General features: G+C 42.9%; 1 protein-coding gene and 1 pseudogene across 3 annotated transcripts in view; one reads left to right on the top strand and one right to left on the bottom strand.

Annotated features, from left to right (window-relative positions):
• PC (pyruvate carboxylase) overlaps nucleotides 1-17,981 on the top strand; it is a 67,490-nt gene that overhangs the window by 3,336 nt on the left and 46,173 nt on the right. The window contains exon 2 of one of the 2 annotated variants that reach the window (XM_081098469.1): nucleotides 1,231-1,266. The exons of the other annotated variant lie outside the window; for it this stretch is intronic. The gene's annotated coding sequence lies outside the window, so the exon portion shown is untranslated. The remainder of the gene's footprint in view (nucleotides 1-1,230; nucleotides 1,267-17,981) is intronic. 2 annotated transcript variants of the gene reach the window in all.
• On the bottom strand, nucleotides 10,714-12,143 carry LOC308524740 (ras-related protein Rab-9A-like; annotated as a pseudogene). The gene has a single exon. The product of its transcript is annotated as a ras-related protein Rab-9A-like (transcript).

Here is a 17,981-nt window from a genome sequence, read left to right as displayed (position 1 = left end):
AAGGTGAGGAGCTATGGGTAGACCAAATCCCTCAGAATCTACACAGCTAGGAGACTGTGTGGCTGGGGTCCCTACATGGGTCCCTCTCAGCCTACTCTTTGGGAGCAGAGCCTGTGCCCTCTGACATGGTGCCTATGGAAGGTATAAGCCCAATAAATATTTTATTGAATCGAGTACCCCAGACTTTCATTTTCAGCCTTGACGTAATCTACCAGGGCATCATGGATTCAGTTCCTTTGATGATTTGCTGGTCTGTGTCTCCATTTTGTTGTTGTTTTTTTATATATATTTTATTGTTTTGTTTTGTTTTTACAGAGAGGAGGGGAGAGGGATAGAGAATTAGAAACATTGAGGAGAGAGAAACATCGATCAGCTGCCTCCTGCACACCCCCTACTGGGTATATGCCCGCAATCAAGGTACATGCCCTTGACCGGAATTGAACCTGGGACCCTTGAGTCCGTAGGCTGACACTCTATCCACTGAGCCAAACTGATTAGGGCTCCGTTTTGTTCTTGATTTACCAGTGACTAGAGCTGAGTGACAGGTGTGGCCCGTGAACTCCCCGAAGTGGTCACATCCCACCGACGTGGGCTGAGGAAATAGTTGGTTAAATAGGAGACATATCAGCTCTCGGTCACATAAGACAAAAATTAGTGTCAAGTGCATAGGGAGATAGGAAGTGGGCTCGGAGAATCTAATCTGGAGGAGCGCTCAGCTCTGAAGGACTGGAGACAGCTCTGCGGAGAAAGTCGGCCTGGGGCAGGATGGAATTGGACAGGAAGAAAAAGTACTTCAGATAAAACAATAAAGTTTCTAGAACTTCTTGTTCTTGTGCAGTGAGTGCCAGAAAAGGGTTTTACTTAAATGCTTCTTACTAAGCACATTGGCTAAGGTCTGTGTTCTCCAGCAGGCGTGGTGCCAGGGCTGCGCTTGTGTGACCAGGAATCCTGTGAGATGAGTGTTGTGACTATTCCCATTTCACAGATGAGGAAACAGGCTTTCAGTGGTTACGGGAGTGAGTGGCAGAGCAGCAATGGTGGAGCACAGGCGTTGGATAGCAGAGCTGGGGTGCTTTCCTGGTGCCTCTTCCCCCCCACACACACATCCACTCTCCTTGATGGAAGCAAAGTAACAGTCCTCTGGGTTCTGAATCTCTGTTCTTGCTACTCCTAGGTGCTCTTGGAAGTGCTGCAGAAATGAGGGTAACACTTCTCTTTCTTTTACTTTAGATTGCGCCTGCCTCTTTGAGCTGACAAGACCCGAGGGTAAGTCCTGTGCCTGAATCCAGGTCGTGGGGTGGGTGGGTCTCCTTCAGGAGCAGCTATCCAGGTTAGCAGTCCGGGCACGTCAGCTATCAAGTGCAATACATAATAATGTCCAAGCTCTGATTTTTGGAAAATATAAGCAGTCCTTGTCTGTTCCCAGTCTTTCTTGGTTTTTACTGGAAAATGACATCTGGGTCCCTCGCTGGCCCCAGTTGGCAACTGGTCAGCCTCAGCAGGAAGCCCTACTTCTAGAAGGGCGTGACTTGGGACGCGGGTCATGGGGAGGGTGGCAAGGCTCCTCAGGACCCGAGGAAGCATCTTAGGGCCGGGCAGTCTCTGCGCAGACCCCTTGAGTCAGCATGGAAAGCAGGCTGGTGGGGAGGGACTCTGGGAAGCTGTGGCTATTGACTGTCAGCTGGCTGTGAAAACACTTGGCACGGTTCACACGGACCTCAGTCTTTGCCGTCACAGTGACAGGGGTAAAGGTGGACTTGTCCCTTCTTTCTCTCACGGAGTGCTCAGGCAGCATTGCCCGTGTGACCGGGGTCCACCTGATGATCCAGTTCTGTCTCCTGTGCTGGTCCCAGGGAACATTCCAGCCAGCTCTCCGACTAGCATCGCCCCACCTCCACCCTCTGCCCGCTGCCCTGGGGACTTCGTTGCTCAAGGACAGCTCTCCCCAGACTCGAGTTCAGGGCTCAGGGTGAAGATTTCTTTGGGGAATTTTTCTTGGGTTTCTACCCAGAGTAGCTATTTTCCTCAGGAGACACTTCTTGACCCAGGAGTTGTTCTCCTTTCTGAGATGTCCCCACAGCTCTCTCTTGGGCCAGCAGCAGCCTCAATTGAGTTTGCCCTATTCTCTCTGCTTATCTCATCCTCCTGTTCTCCATTGATAGAGTTGAATGTTATTGCTCTTCCTTGCATCCCTGGGAGGAGAGGTGGGGAGTTGGGTGAAGGTCTCTAACCACCGATCTTATGGAGCTGAGAAACGGAGATCCGTCTCCGGAGAAGGCTGATTGGCAGGATTCAATATTCGGATCCCTACCCCCTTGTGTGTCTTCCACCAAATCCATCAGTAGGAAGGGAAAATTGGTGGCGAGAAGGGCTGCCTTCTCCCAGGTCATCTAACTTGTTGAAGTTTGTTTGGTCTTCAGTCTCTAAGTCCCTGCTGAGCCTTGGGGTTTTGCTTGGTTACTACACTCAGACCCTCCCGTGGAAGGTTCTGCTCTGCCCTCCTCCTTCGCTATATCTCCTTGGTGATTCTGAATGTGGGCTTTTTTTTTTAATCCTTACCTAAGGAGTGAGGATATTTTTTCCATTGATTCCCAGAGAGTGGAAGGGAGAGGGCAGGGAGAGAGAAAAGAGAGAGAAACATCGATGTGAAAGAGAAACTTTGATTGGTTGCTTCTTGCACACTTACCCTGACAGGGAGTGGGGATTGAACTTGCAACCCAGGTTCATGCTCTTGACTGGGGATCAAACCTGCGGACCCTCGGGTGCACAGGCTGACACTTTAACCACTAAGCCATGGGGGCCAGGGTGGGCTTTTTTGGGACGGTAGAGCTTATTTTTTTAAAAATGCGAGAAGGTATAACCCAGGTCATCCCAGCATCCTGTCATTGCTGTTGTCCCTTACTCCTTATCTTTCTTACAGGCCAGAGAAGAGGGTAGGGAGTAGGGAATTCAAAGCTGCTCTTAAGTACATTTCCATCAGCTGTGTGTGAAATGGGGCCAGTCTCCATGTGTAGCAGCTCCTCTCCTGATGACATCCATCCCTGGCTGAAACCTCTGGGAAAATTCCGTGATCTGGCTCTGCTGAGTCATGCTTAGTCTCTGAGAATATGTCATCTTTTGTATGTCTGTCATTGGCCAGCTCAGGGTCTGGGAAAGGCTGCAGTTACTACGGAGTGCTATCAGGCTGCTAATCTCTTATATTTTGTCCACCACTGTATGCTTCTCCTAGTGCTCTTGCTAACTGATGTGCTGTTTATCAATATCAAGTTTTATTAATATTATTAAATCATCCTATATAATAAACCCTAATATGCAAATTGACTGAATGGGGGAATGACCAGTCGCTATGACATGCACTGACCATCAGGGGGCAGACACTCGACACAGGGAGGTGACTGGCGAAGGTGATTGGGGGGTGGGGCCAGCCAGTGAGTGCCCTGCCAGTTGCCTCCAGTCGCCTCCTGCAAACCAGCAGTCGGACATCACCCGAGGGCACAGGCCAGGCTGAGGGACACTCTGTGCACAAATTTCATGCACAGGGCCTCTAGTTAATAATAAATGTATTACTTATTCTGGAAAACATTCCTTTCTTATGATGAGGAAACAGATTCAGAGAGATTGACTTGATGAATTTCAGGTGAGTGACATGTTTGGGCAGGGTTTTTTTTTGTCACCACACCCCATCCCTACCCCTGGGTTTTTGTGTAATGCAAAGATTATTCAGAAGTTTCTTTGGATGAAAAAAAAAATTGGTTTTCAATTTATTAAAGTTGAAACCTAGTTCTTAATGGCTAGTCTTCCAAGTTTTGCTTCTAAGTGTAACCTACAATCTTTCTGTTCTATTTATGATTTTAGAAAATTTTAATCACTTTGAAGGGCCCTTTTGAATAATACTGAATCTCATTTGAAAACTTAACTCATTTGAAAAATTTATATTGAATTTCTAAATTACATTCAACTTCCTTTAATTATTTTACTACTTCCAATTGTCTGATTAACAGACATTCCTAATACTTAAATAATTCCTGTAAATCTAATAAATTAAGCTGGCTCTTAAATTTTCTTAAACGTTCCTATATTCCTGTTTTTAAAAAAATTTTTAAAGTATATTATTGTTGATTTCAGAGAGGAAGCGCGCGCGAGAGAGAGAAATATCAATGATGAGAGAGAATCATTGATCAGCTGCTTCCTGCACACCCCCTACTGGGGATCGGGCCCACAACCTGGGCATATGCCCTTAACTGGAATCAAACCCAGGACCCTTCAGTCCGCAGTCCAACACTCTATCCACTGAGCCAAACCAGCTAGGACTACAATATATAAGTTTTGATGTATATGTATGCACTCGTGAAACCTTAACTATGAAACCATAATTAAGATAGAACACATCCTTCATCTCCAAGTTTCCTTGCTCCCCTTTTGCAATCCTTTCCTCCCATCTCTCTCTGCTTCCCCCACTCCCAAGTAACCATGGAACTGCTTTCTGTTACTACAGATTAGTTTGCATTTTCTGGTTTACATATGTGGGATCATATAACATGTACCCTTTTTGTCTGGTTTCTATTACGCAGCATCATTTTGAGATTTTTTAGGGGGCATATATCAGTACTTCTTTCCTTTTTTGTTGTTGAGTAGTATTCCATTATGTGGATACCCCACAGTTTGTTCATTCATTCATTCACCTATTAGTCATTTCAGTTGTTTCCAGTTTTGGTGATTGTAAATAAAACGGCTATGAATGTTTGTGTACAAGTCTTTGTATGGACATATATTTCTTTTTCGCTTGGGCAAATGTGTGGGAGTGGAGTGACTGGATAATATGGTAGGTGTATGTTTAACTTAAACTGCCCAGCTGTTTCCATAGTGGTTGTACCATTTTACATTCCCACCAGCAGTGTAGGAGAGTTCCAGTCCCTCCAAATCCTTACCAACACTGGATATGGTCAGTCTTTTTAATTTTAGCCATTCTAAAAGGTGTGTAGTGGTGTCTCATGGTTTCAATTTGAATTTCTCTGGTGATTAATGATATTGAGCTTCTTTTCATTGCGTATTTGTCATCTGCCAATACTGATTTTAAACTTAGTAACATTCCTACTTAAAATCACAAATCTAAACCAATTACTTAGTGCCCTGGTCAGTGTGGCTCAGTTGGTTTTGTGGCATTCCATGCACCGAAAGGTTGCCAGTTTGATTTCCAGTCAGGGCACATGTCTGGGTTGTGGCTCAATCCCCGGTTAGTGGAGGTAGCTGATAGATGTTTCATTCTTTTTTTTTTTTTAATATATTTTATTGATTTTTTACAGAGAGGAAGGGAGAGAGATAGAGAGTTAGAAACATCGATGAGAGAGAAACATCGATCAGCTGCCTCCAGCACATCTCCTACTGGGGGTGTGCCCGCAACCCAGGTACATGCCCTTGACCGGAATCGAACCTGGGACCTTTCAGTCGGCAGGCCGACGCTCTATCCACTGAGCCAAACCGGTTTTGGCTGAGATGTTTCGTTCTTACATCGATGTTTCTCTCTCCCTCTCCTTTCTCCCTACAAAATCAGTAAAAAAAAAAACAAACCACCTTTCTTAAAAAACATATAAACCAATTAGTGACATATTTTAATTGGAATCTTGAGAGTGACTTATTACTCTGTATAGACCAAATTACAGTGAAGATTATCTTCTATATATAAAAGCCTAAGCGATCGAACAACCGGTGGACCGGTTGCTTTGATGTGCACTGACCACCAGGGGCAGACACTCAATGCAGGAGCTTCCCCCTGGTGGTCAGTGCGCTCCCACAGTGGGAGCACTTCTCAGCTGACCGACCCGTCCTGGCAGTCTACCAGCCCGGCGGCAGCCACTCACTCCCTTAGTCCTGCAGGCCCAATCTCTGGAGAATGGGCCAGGCACCGACGGACTGGCACCACTGGCACAATCCTGACAGTGCTGTGGGCCTCTTGGAAGTCAGCCTCAGGCACCACAGTTGCTTCCCCTCCCTAGACACTCTGCAGGGAAGAAATGATGTAAAAGCAGCCATCAGGTGGCTTCTGACAACTGACGTGACCATCAGTGGGATGGATCTGGATTCCAGGCTGGCAAGGGCGTCCCACTGCCTGCCCAGAGGGCCGATTGCATCCCGGTACCCCCCCTCCACCCTCCGCCTTGGGATGAGTGCCATATGCAGGGCTCACAGCTGGCAAGTGCCGCCGCAGCAGTGTGAGCCTCTCCCGTTCGGGACTGACTGGGTGCAAGCCCAAGGCAGGCGCAGCAGGGCTCGGATGAGTGGGAATGGCAGGTAGGAGCTGCAGGTGGTGTTAGATTACCAGTTTTGGCCCCATCCCTGCAGGCCACCCTGAGGGACCCCACCCATGCACAAATTCGTGCACTGGGCCTCTAGTCTCTATATAAAAGCCCAAATGACCAAACGACCAGTCGACCAGTCGCTATGATGTGCACTGACCACCAGGGGGCAGATGCTCCATGCAGGAGCTGCCCTCTGGTGGTCAGTGCGCTCCCACAGCCAACCTCCTGTGGCTGGCCAACCTCCTGTGGTCCCTCCTCCTGGCTGGCTGGCCCCAATCACTGGCCAGACCGAGGGACCCCACCTGTGCACGAATTCATGCACTGGACCTCTAGTAGTACATAAAGTAACAAATACACACAGAATTCTTAACACAAAGTTATAAAAATTATGGTCTTTATTTTCTTAGTATATTTATTTTGAATGCTATATATCTTTTTGGAATAAAAAAAGCTTACTGAATAAGGAATTAATGATGTGACCTCACACTCTAGTAAATTACTTCCTATGCAGCTTTTGGAATTTCTTTTTCAATTGGATGACGTTTCTTTTTTTAAAAATATATTTTATTGATTTTTTTACAGAGAGGAAGGGAGAGGGATAGAGAGTTAGAAACATCGATCAGCTGCCTCCTGCACACCCCCTACTGGGAATGTGCCTGCAAGCAAGGTACATGCCCTTGACCGGAATCGAACCCAGGACCCTTCAGTCCGCAGGCCGACACTCTATCCACTGAGCCAAACCAGCTAGGGGCTGGATGACGTTTCTTTATAGTCCAAGATTCCTGTCCATGATGAAACTAGGTCTTGACCTTTGAATCCAATTGCTAGGCAGAACCCTGATTCATTGCCTTTTTGCGCTCAGTGGGGGATGGTCTCACAGCCCATGTGTCCTAGGTGGAGGCATCACATTGTCTACCCTCTTCTCATGGAACTCTGCACCTCTCTGCCCAGGTTGCTCTACCAGGTACCTGGACTCTATTAATCTATTTAAAGCTTCATTCTTATGCACTATGGCTACAAAACAGGTGGAATTAACATACAAAACAGGTGGGATTTAGATTTTGAATATCTCCCAAGGCTTTGTCTGACCAAGCACTGGTTCTAAAATCATGCCAGTGACAGAGCTGTGCTAGAATTTGAGTTCCAGTCTTCTGAGTCCAGGTCTGGCATGAAGATATAGGCATTGCTATCCTATATCTTACATCTTTTCAAATTAAGAGAAAGGAGTCTAGTACTTAAGAGTTCTTGGTTTCTAGTCAGGCTTGGTTAACAAGAAATTCTGGCACCTGGAACTCATGCCTTCCTTTTCTCATTCTTTAGTTTACCCCCCCTACCCCCCACCCCCGAAATGGTAAAAACCCTGACTCCTGACCTCCCCCTAACCTCCCAGTGGAGAATTACCAATCTCTTTGGAGGGGCCATTGCCACTAAATTCTTGATAGAGACTTAGGTCTTAGATGACAAACAGATGTGGACTTGCATTCCTGTCCTGGTCACTGGGTATGCCCTCAGGAAGCTTGTGGGTGGTGAGTGGGAGGGACCTGGTTGAAAATTATTAATGCAGTCTGACCTCTCTCCTGATACCTGATGCTTACGTGGCCCCATGTGGGTAAAGAGGGAAGGTCTGTGGAGTTCCAAAAAAGGATATTTGAGTGGAGGACTGCCTTAGATTCCTACTCTGCAGGAGTTTTAGATACAGTCTTTCCCTTCTTTGGTTCTGAATTCCCTATTCAGGGTGGTGAAGGAGCATTATGTAATAAACAACAAATGATAGTACATTAAATGATGGCGGGGATGTCATTGAATGACAGAATGTCTGTTCAAAAAGAGAGGAAAATGTGCTCCACTACAGTGCAGGACATTAAACAGCATGGAGAAAATATAGAGAAAATTAAACCTAAAATTTTTTTTTAAAAAAAGAGGGGAAAAAGCATTTGCAAATGCAATTTTAGAAATGCAACTTAAAGTATAATGCGTTTTTATAGCAGAAAATAGGAAAACACCAAAATATACCTCAGAAAAGATTTCTACATATGTGATCTGTTTATGTCATTCTACTCAACTTTAAAAATAGTCCATCAGCCGAAACCGGTTTGGCTCAGTGGATAGAGCGTCGGCCTGCGGACTGAAGGGTCCCGGGTTCAATTCCGGTCAAGGGCGTGTGCCTGGGTTGTGGGCACATCCCCGGTGGGGGATGTGCAGGAGGCGGCTGGTCGATGTTTCTCTCTCATCGATGTTTCTGACTCTCTGTCTCTCTCCCTTCCTCTCTGTGAAAAATCAATAAAATATATATTTTTTAAAAAAAGAATAGTCCATCAAACTGTAAATAATCAAACTGTCATTTTAACTTTATTACTATAATATAAGAGCCATGATGCTCCTACATGAGAAAGATACATTATAAAACAGAATATATAACATCTCATTGAGGTTTTTTTTGGAATGTTACACCATTTCTCCCCCCCCCCCCGACTACTGAAATGATAAAGTTATGCATGAAAAAAGTTATTTTCTGTGTCCTTTTAATTTTAAAGAATCATATTTTTTTAAAAATAAAGAAGGGTGCAATTCATAACACTATTTGGGGCTTAAGATCAGGTGCAGGGTTTTTCTCTTTTACCCCTTTTCTTCAAAAACTTATTTTGAAGGGATGATAGCCTCCTTCTAAATGACATATGAGATACAGATTCCTGGGAAGTGGTGGAATAGGATTTCTTAAAAGATGTTCCTCCATAAAAGAAATGAGAAAAGTGGCAAAAATTGTCAAAAACCAACTGTTTTAGAATTCTGGGAATTAACAAAAGGCTTATAGCAACAATCCAATCAGGAACATTTAGTCAAGAGAAATGGTTGAATCTTGTTTTTAACAAAAAAAAGTATGAGCCCTAGCTGGTTTGGCTCAGTGGATAAAGCGTCGGCCTGAGGACTGAAGGGTCCTGGGTTTGATTCCAGTCAAGGGCACATGCCCTGGTTGTGGGCTCCATCCTCAGTGTGGGGCATGCAGTGCAGGAGGCAGTCGATCAGTGATTCTCTGTCATCATTGATGTTTCTATCTTTCTCTTCCTCTCCCTTCCTCTCTGAAAGCAATAAAATAAATAAATAGTTAAAGGAACAGACACATCTTTAAAAAAAAACCCAAAAAAACAAGTATGAGACAAGAATGGTACATGCATAGGAAAAGAAGCAATCAGTAGAAACTATCCCCAGACATGGAACTTTATAGACAAAACTTTAAATCAACTATTTTAGAAGGTGTCTAAAGAACTAAAGGAAAGTATGAGAACAGTGCCTTATCAAATAGAGATGATTAATAAGTGATAGAAATTTTTAAAAAAAGCAATCAAGAAATTCTGGAGTTGTAAAGTACAGTAACTGAAATGAAAAAGTCACTAGAGGGCCTCAATATCAGAGTTGAACTGGCAGAAGAAAGAATCAGCAAACTTGTTGATAGGTCAGTTGAGATTATCCGGTCTGTAGAACAGAAAGAAAAAAGAATAAAAGAAAATGAACAGAACCTCAGATCCTGTAGAACACCATCAAGTCTATCAACAGATACATAACGGGAGTCTTAGAAGGAGAAGATAGAGAGAAAGGAGCAGAACAAATAAATATTTGAAAAACTATGCCCAAAACAAATCCCAAATTTGACGAAAAACAATAATTTATGCACCCAAGAAGCTCAGTGAACTCCAAGTGGAATAAACTGAAAGAGAGCTACACCTAGCCCTATCATAATCTTGAAAGCAGCAAGAGATAAGCAACACATTACATACAAGGGATCTTTGATGAGATTAAAAGCTCATTTGTCCTTGGGAACATGGATGCCAGAAGGCAGTGGGATGAAACTAGATGCCATGTGAAACCTTCAACTGCATTTGACCTCTGAGTCTTAGATAGCTCCGATCTCTCACGTCTTCAGAAATAACATGTCAAGTTAGTTCCTAAAAAACAATTACTCAGGTTTCTTCTTTTTTTGCATTTGATTTTAATCTTTAATATCCAACATTTTTGCTTTAGGAAAATTTCCCCCTGAAACAGGAATAGCATACTAATTACATTAAAATACACATATATAAAAAGTAGTCCTGCATTTTCCCAGGAAAAGAACAATAATTTCTAAAATACTCAAGTGTTTTGTTTTAATCATAATTAAAGTCTTGGTCATCTCATTATCTCTGTAACTTACATATTTAAATTAAATATTAGATACCCGTTAACAATTTATAAATGTAAGGTGCCATTATTGAGTAAATAGATTCTTCTGTGAGTGAATGTGTCCCTTCTCCCTCCCACTTATGAAGCAGCAATATGGTTAGTTTAATTTTATGAATAGAACATCTATTGCTGCAAACGCTAATTCTCCTCTCTCCCCTGTGTTTTGTCGTAAGTGTGAGTTCAGGCAGCTCGGGCAACCTCTCTAGCAATCAACAGCAGAGGAGCTGGGCTTGGGCTTTCAGTGCAGACTTGACGGTGTCTGAATCAAGTGACCTCACCTATCCCCAGGAGCAAGCACTCTTTGAACTGCTTCCTCAAATGCTGCTGTGATGTTCGTGGCATCTGTTGCACATTTTTCAGAGTTAGGGTAGTTGCCGTTGTCCCTGCACCAGGCTGGGGTTTCTTCTGCAGACACCTGCTGTTCACTTATGTCAATCTTGTTACCCAAAATGACAAAAGGAAAGCTTTCGGGCTCTTTTTACATCTGCATAATATATGAATTCTTTCTTCCAGTTACTCAAGTTCTGGAAACTTTGAGAATCATCGACACTAAAAGTGAGCAGGCAACAGTCAGAACCTCTGTAAAAGGGCGTCCTCAGGCTTCTGAATCTCTCTTGACCGGCTGTGTCCCAAATCTGCATGGTAACAAACTGTCCATCTACCTCCAAATCTTTACCTAAAAATTTCACACTTATTGTATGGAAGAGCTGGGTATCAAACTTATTAGTCACATATCTGTTCATTAGAGAACTCTTCCCAACTCCACCATCTCCAAGGAGAATTATTTGAAAAAGTGATGATTTTCCTGCCATTATTAACCTCAAGATCTTTGACTTTAGAACCCTTTTCAAGCATCATCATTATCTCTCAAACTCTGGGAAGATTCACTCAGATATGGACAACAGGGGGAAAGTGATTCACCACTGTGCAGGTTCTTCATAGGAGTACAGGTTGTTTCCTGTGGCCACACCAAGGACATCGGAGAGTTCTGGAGAGTTCTACCCGGGGCAATGAGGAAAGCGAGAGGGTTGGAGACCCAGCAGGCTGGACGCGGTGGTGAAGGTGCTGCCCGAGTCCAACTCTCAAGCTTCTTTTATAATTGAGCTGCAGGAAGTCTGTCTTTTACCAAGTTCTTCTCAAGTATTTCTAGAACTATGGAAGGCTTACGATATGTTCTACCAAGGCTGGAACATAGTATAGGCTCAAAAAAAAATTTTCTAGATGAACGAACTCTACCTGGGTTGTTTATATCCAACTGTCCATCCACTTTTTCCTGCATATCACCTAGTTCTCCCTGTCTCAGGGCTCTAGCCTCTCTCTCAGACCATTTTGCCTGAAACATACAAAGAGACCTGTCTCATAACTTCTCAAAACACAGCTTTTAAATTTTTTATTTGAGAGAGAGAGAGAGAGAGAGAGAGAGAGAAACATGTTCCATTTATTTATGCACTCATTGGTTAATTCTTTTGTATGTGCCCTGACCGGGGATTGTACCCACAACCTTGGTATATCAGGATGATACTGTAACCAACTGAGCTACCCGGCTAGGGTTCAAAATACAGCTTTAAAAAATATTACCTGATATTTCATAAAATTTTACTGAATACTTGGGGATAGCAGAATGGAATTACAATACTGAAAAAGAAAGTTTTGGCTCCAAGGGTGAATTCAAACTTTACCACGTCAATGTAAGAAGCGTACAGACCAGTAGAGAATTTTGATGAGTTTACTAGTGTCCTGGTGCATGGATTCGTGCACATTGAAAGGAAATTAATTAAAAGAAATATTTTAATATTGCTATTTGCGTCATGATAATGAAAAGAAAATAGTATTCTACTAGGTCTCCTATCTACTTACTCCAGGACTTCTATGAGGATCAAATGAGATGAGGCCCGGGAAAATGCTTCACAAACATTTGATTAAACTAAAATCTTTGCACCTGGCTATAAAGCAAGTCATGTTCCTGGGCCAAAGAAACTCCAAGGGGGCTATTGGCTAGGGAGAGGAAGCCAGGCTTTGCTATGTGATGTCGTTACCCAGCACCCACAGCCACCGTTTCCCCGCTGGGCTGGGCTGTGGGCTGCATTTTGTGCCATGGGGTCTTGGCAGCGTTGGCTGTGATTTGGTGGGGTATTGCTCCAGGGTGGTGGCGGGGCCTGTGTCCCACTTGGGGGAAGCTGAGTGTTAGTTTGTCTGCACCAGGTCCATGGTGCCGTTTATTTTTAAATGGTCAGTGCGCATCATGGCAGCTCCTGCATTGAGCTTCTGCCCCCTGGTGGTTAGTGCACATCATAGCTACTGGTCAGATGGATGGACACTTAGCCTTTTATATATATAGATTTGAGCCAAGCTCATGACATATGCCAGGGAGTGAGATCTCAAGTGCCCCAGAGAATAAGTTTTGTAGCTTCTTTTATGCATTTGAAAGTTAGGAAGGAGCTAAGGAAGATTACGTGGAAATGGGAGAAAGCAAGATGGAAACTGGATTGTAGGATAGTTAACAAGATTATGTGCTCCCTTGTGGGTGGTTATACCTTCAAGGGATCTGAAAAAGAATTACTCTGGCATTTCAAAAGTGTGTTAACCTAGATGCACAAGAACAATGGGCCGGGCTTGCTTAAGGCAAAGATAAACCTTTTACTAAAGAAGTTACAGGCCTGGAGCATGACGACCCACTATACCTGCCCAGTGAGGAATTTATGATCAAATCACCGTGTGAGGTGACTTTCACTGGTCTTGGCACTTTTACTACCGAACCCCTTTTTCTTCGTATGTGGATAGCACTTTATAGTTTTATCATTTTAGCCGACAGTTCTTACTGTCAATGGTTAAGGTCATGGGTTTGGTGTTTATGGATGATGGAGCAGAGGTTCTAATGGGTTCAATGACTCACCCAGCTCCACCAGTAAGAGGCAATCCGATTCCTGGCCTCAGGTTCTTCCACAGGATATTATTGTGATGTCTCAAGGTCACTGTCATAGGGCTGAAAAGACCGATCTGAAGCTCTCTCTTTCCCATTTAAGTTCATCTCTTAATGGGCATTTGCAGCTTCTATAACTGGAGCCATTTATTGTCACCTGCACTGTGCCTCTCCTCCCTGCTGTGTGGCCCGAGGCCATTTCTGTAGGCCGTGAAGGTTTGCCTCAGCCTTTCTGGATTTTGACTATCCCATTCCAATTGGTTGCAAAACAGCCGTTTGTGTTTTTGCTGACCTGGGCCATCTTTTTATCCCTTTTTACTTCTGATATTCTTAAGAGGCAATTTCAATATTTGGCAGAATAAACTCCCCATGATCTAATTCTGAGTTTTCAACTGACTGGTTTAAGAAGGGCAAAAGTTATGACTGTGCAGTATTCCAAGAAATTGTTCCTTTCTCAAGCATTTACTGTGTATCTGTGGATACAGCTCTTTCCTGGATGCTGTAATAAATGAAATAGAGAATAGAAAAAACAAAATAAAAATCAATAAAACCAGAAGTTGGTTCTTTGAAAAGATCAACAAAATTGGCAAACCTTTAGCTAAATGGACTAAGAGAAAAAGAGAGAAGATTCAAATTACTTAAATCAGAAAAGTGGGAACATTACTGATTCTATAGAAATAAAAAGGCTATGAGACAACTGTGCACAATTATACACCCTCATTTCCCCTCCTTTGCCCACCTCCAGCCAGCCCCAAGACAATTTTGAAAAAGAACAAAACTGGAGACTCACACCTTCTGATTTCAAAACCTACTACAATACTGTAGTCATGCCCTGCTGGTGTGGCTCAGTGGTTGAGCATTGACCTTTAAACCAGGAGAATACGGTTGGATTCCCGGTGGGGTGGGGCATGTGCCCTGGTTGCAGGCTTGATCTCTAGTTGGGGGCATATAGGAGGCAACCAATTGGTGATTCTTTCTCCTCATTGATGTTTCTCTTTCTCCCTCTCCCTTTCTCTTGAAATCAATAAAAATCTTTCTATGTAAAAGGCTAAGTGACTGACTATACGTCTATCTGACCACCTGTCCAACCGGCTGGTACATATGACGTGCACTGGCAACTTAAAAATAAACGTTGCCGTGGCCGGTTTGGCTCAGTGGATGGAGCGTCGGCCTGCAGACTGAGGGGGTCCCAGGTTTAATTCCGATCAAGGGCATGTACCTTGGTTGCGAGCACATCCCCAGTGGGAGATGTGCAGGAGGCAGCTGATCGATGTTTCTCTCTCATCGATGTTTCTAACTCTATTTCTCTCCCTTCCTCTCTAAAGAATCAATAGAATATGTTTTTTTAAAAAAATTTAAAAAAAACAAAAACGTTGACTCGTGCATGCACGATACATATAAAGCTCTCACTGACACCAATAGCACGCGTGTATTTCGATCTGTCATTGTCTATTGTGAATTTGATTGACACTTCTATTATAGAGAAAGGGCGAACAGTGATATTAAAATATTTCTTCTAATTAATTTCCTTTCAATGTGCATGAATCTGTGCACCAGGCCACTAGTACATGCCGGGAGCCGGTCCATCCTTGCTGTTTCAAGGGACCTGGCATATATGGCATACTGTTCTTAATATGTTTGCTCACCTTCTTGGCACTATGTGTTTTAACCAAGGTCACCTTTCTGAGAAAGGTTCCCCAGGTAGGGATTTTCCCCTGAAGTTAAGGAGGGAATAATACCCCTTAACTAAGTGCCAGGCGGGTAATTAATCACTTTAACTATGAACAATCATGCTTAAGCTACATAATCTTTACTCCCTGGAATGGAGATAAGAAACGCCCTAACCTTTGGAATAGAGATTGATAGGATTGGAATCAACTGGTATAAATACAGATGTAACAAGACAACAGGACACAGAACCTACACACAGAGCCTACACAGAACCTAGAGACAGAAGAACTGCGCTGGAGAGAACATGGCAAAAGGTCCTGGACAGAAACTGGCCACAGAACCTAGAGACAGAACCTAGCGAGAGAACCTGGCTGAAGAACCTAGAGACAGACCCTGGCTACAGAACCTGGATAGAACATGGCAAGAGAACCTGACTAGAACCTGGTGACTGAACCTGGCTGGAGAACCTGGACAGAACCTGGCTGGAGAACCTAGCAAGAGAACATGGACACAGAACCTGGTGGGAGATCCTAACCAGAACTTCGCTGGAGATCCTGACCAGAACTTGGCTGGAGATCCTGGCTAGGCTGCTGATCAACTGAACGCTGTCTCTGTGTCATTCCTTCTTCGCCGACTCCGTCCACACCTTTGGGGACCCCTGGACCTGCTGGGGTTGGACCCCGGCAAGTATATTGATAAAAAAACCTGCAATCATCAAAACAATGTGGTATTGGCAAAAGACAGACATAGACCAACTCTCGCATATATGGTCAGATGATTTTTGAAAAGGATGCTAAGACCAATGGGGAAAGGACAGTCTTAAAAAAAAATAGTGCTGGGAAAACTGGATATTCACATGCCAAAGAATGAAGTTGGACTCGCACCTAACACCATCTATAAAAATTAACTCATAATGGATCAAGGACCTAAATGTAAGACCTAAAACAATAAAACTCTTAGAAGAAAACCTAGGACAAAAGCTTCACGACACCAAACTTGGCAATGATTTCTTGGATATGACACCAAAAGCACAGGTAACAACAACAAAAAGACAAATTGAATTTAATAAATTTTTAAAATGTGCATTAAAAGATATTATTCATAGAGTAAAATGGCAACCCACAGAATGGGAAAAAAATATTTGCAAATCATATATCTGGTAAGGGATTAATATCCAAAATATACAGAGAACTAAAACTCAACAACATGAACAACAAAGGAAAAATTAAAAAATTGGCAAAGAACTTGAGTGGACATTTCTTCAGAGGATATATGAATTACCAATGAGCAGAAGACGTAGTATAATGATAGTTGCCAGGGATTGGGGGGAGGGGGGGAGGGAAGAATGGGAGTTATTGATAAATGGAGACAGTGTTTCAGTTTTATAAGATGAAAGAGTTACAGACGGGGATGGATGATGGTGGTGATGGTTGGACAACAATGTGAATGTATTTAATACCACTGAACTTTACAGTTAGAAATGGTTAAGATTGTAAAGTTGTTGTAATGTGTATTCTACCACAATAAGAAAAAAAGGAAAAATAAATAAAATTAAAATAAGGAGCCTTTTTGGTATACGGACAACAGAAAAAATATTTAAAAGTTTTGTTTTTTTGTTTTTTAAACAGAAAAACAAGAATCAGGCCAGCCTGAAATTAAAACCTACCAAGATCAACTTGGCAGCAGCAGGATAACAATGGGGTATTCACATAGTCTCCTCAGGAATTCAACAAATGTGAGGGTTATGGGGAATTTCATAAATCAAAAGGGCAAAATGTTCGGAAAAAGAATTATGTGAAAATAAGAATCTGTAACCGGAGATAAGAGGGAAGGGGGACCAGGGTCTGAAATAGGATGTCATTTTTAAATTCCTTAAGACATGTATTAGTAATTGCCTGTGTGCTATTCCTGCTCTCAAAAGCAGCCCTATCTTCATAGTGAATGTTAGAGTGGACCCAAACCCTGGGAAGACGAGCTTGGTACAGATGTGCCAACCACAAGTCTTTAAAAGGGGCACACCTCGTTGGTTCCATCAGAGTCACAAAGTGGCCTTCTGGGGTAAATTAGTGCAGTGCTGGTCTACAGTATTGACTCCGTGTCTGTGATGTTCAAAAACAAGCAATATTGCCCTGGCTGGTGTGGTTCAGTTGTTATGAACGTTATATGAAATGTCCAGAATAGGTAAATTCATAGAGACAGAAAGTAGATTGGTGGTTGCCAGGGGCCGGGGGCAGGGAGGGAAGAAATGGGGAGTGACTATTAAGGGTACTGAGTTTTTTAGTAGGGGTGTTTGAAAATTTCCTGGAATTAGATGGTGGTGATATTTGCACAACATTTTGTAAATACTAAAAACCTCTGAATTATACACTTTAAAATGGTCAAAATGACAGGGCGGGGAGGGGGCGACAAAATTTTTTTAAGTAGCACACTGAAAGCTTAATAACATTTCTCCTCTTTGTCAAAGCACCTGTACATTTTGTACATATTTGTCACCAGAGGATGTGCATTATTAGACCCATGTGCCAAGCAATTCTAATTGGTCATGTGCCTAGTCCCTGGTTGTATCAATTTACCATTATTGGATACAATTTTAAAAAATTATACTCCTACCCTATGCCTGGCACTTAAGAAGTACTATAAATATTTATTGAATTGCCTACGCTTGCTATTCCTATTTCATTAGTGTGGCCTATTGCAGTTTAGCTATAATTGCCTATTGTTTCAGATGGTTTTAGAAAAGATAATGTCCCTTAAATGATGTGCTTTTTAATAAGAGCTCCACATTTTCCATTTGTAAGCTATGTGTGTATATTTTTTCAGATAGAAAATAGCATGCTTACCTTTTCTGATCACAAAGGTAATATTTAATAACTAGAGGC

Source organism: Myotis nattereri, assembly GCF_964212035.1.
Source record: "Myotis nattereri genome assembly, chromosome: 9".
Lineage (NCBI taxonomy): Eukaryota > Metazoa > Chordata > Mammalia > Chiroptera > Vespertilionidae > Myotis > Myotis nattereri.
This window is presented reverse-complemented; position numbering and strand designations above follow the sequence as displayed.